General features: G+C 24.5%; 1 protein-coding gene across 4 annotated transcripts in view; it reads right to left on the reverse strand.

Moving 5' to 3' along the window:
* LOC107719142 (oxidation resistance protein 1-like) overlaps positions 1-1061 on the reverse strand; it is a 98988-nt gene that overhangs the window by 20436 nt on the left and 77491 nt on the right. The gene's annotated exons all lie outside the window — the stretch shown is intronic.

Consider the following 1061-nt stretch of genomic DNA (forward strand, 5'->3'; position numbering starts at 1 on the left):
AACTTCATATAGTTTAAAAAGTCAATTTTAGAGGGGTCATTTCATACATTTTTGTAGTCTTGCAATAAATAAATAAATAAATAGTTTTTTTTATATTTCCAAATTCAAGATTATAAAAATAATCTCTCTCTCTCTCTCTCTCTCTCTCTATATATATATATTATTGTTTTATAATTAGATTTTGATTATTTCGAGAATTTCATTTTTTTAATGATTTAAAAAAAAATGTATTTAAAAAGTCCTTAAGAGTTTTAAGAGGTAATTTAATAAATTTTGGACTTCTTTAAATATATATCAACATAAAAAAAACCCGATATAATTAAAAAAAAGATATAAATGATTATTAGATACTATAAATATTATTTTATTATTATTGTTTTATAACTCTTTCATATAAAATTATTTATTATTATTATTGTTTTGTAAAGAATAAACACATATATTGTATATTTAAATTTCTCAATTGAAAAAAAAATACTGTACATATATACTGCATATAGTATATAATTTTGAGGCTGACATGAGGCTTGTCAGAACAGTTCAATGATCCAAAAAGGAATATGTGCCGGGACAGGAGTTGAACTTCATTCTCACGCCATGAGACTGATGAATATTACTGTATTGAATAAGCAAAATAACTTCATATAGTTTAAAAAGTCAATTTTAGAGGGGTCATTTCATACATTTTTGTAGTCTTGCAATAAATAAATAAATAAATAGTTTTTTTTATATTTAAATTCTTGCATTTGGTTTGTTACCAAGCAAATGAAATCAGTTTCAACCAAATTGATCTTTGCAAAACAAAGAGGCTGCATTGGAAGTGGCATTTAGATGCATTTACACATTGTTTAATGCAGCTCTGAGGGACATGGCATACTTTAACCTGCAGTTACAAATGCATAAATAATGTTTTGATATTTTAAACATAAAACATTGAAAACTGATGTTTGAAATTATAAAAAAAAATGAAAAGGTACCTTAAAGGGGTCATATGATGCAATTTCAATTTTTCCTTTATCTTTGGAGTGTTACAAGCTCTTGGTGCATAAAGAAGATCTGTA

This window comes from Sinocyclocheilus rhinocerous, unplaced genomic scaffold (genome assembly GCF_001515625.1).
Source record: "Sinocyclocheilus rhinocerous isolate Xijiao unplaced genomic scaffold, SAMN03320098_v1.1 scaffold1084, whole genome shotgun sequence".
Taxonomy (NCBI): domain Eukaryota; kingdom Metazoa; phylum Chordata; class Actinopteri; order Cypriniformes; family Cyprinidae; genus Sinocyclocheilus; species Sinocyclocheilus rhinocerous.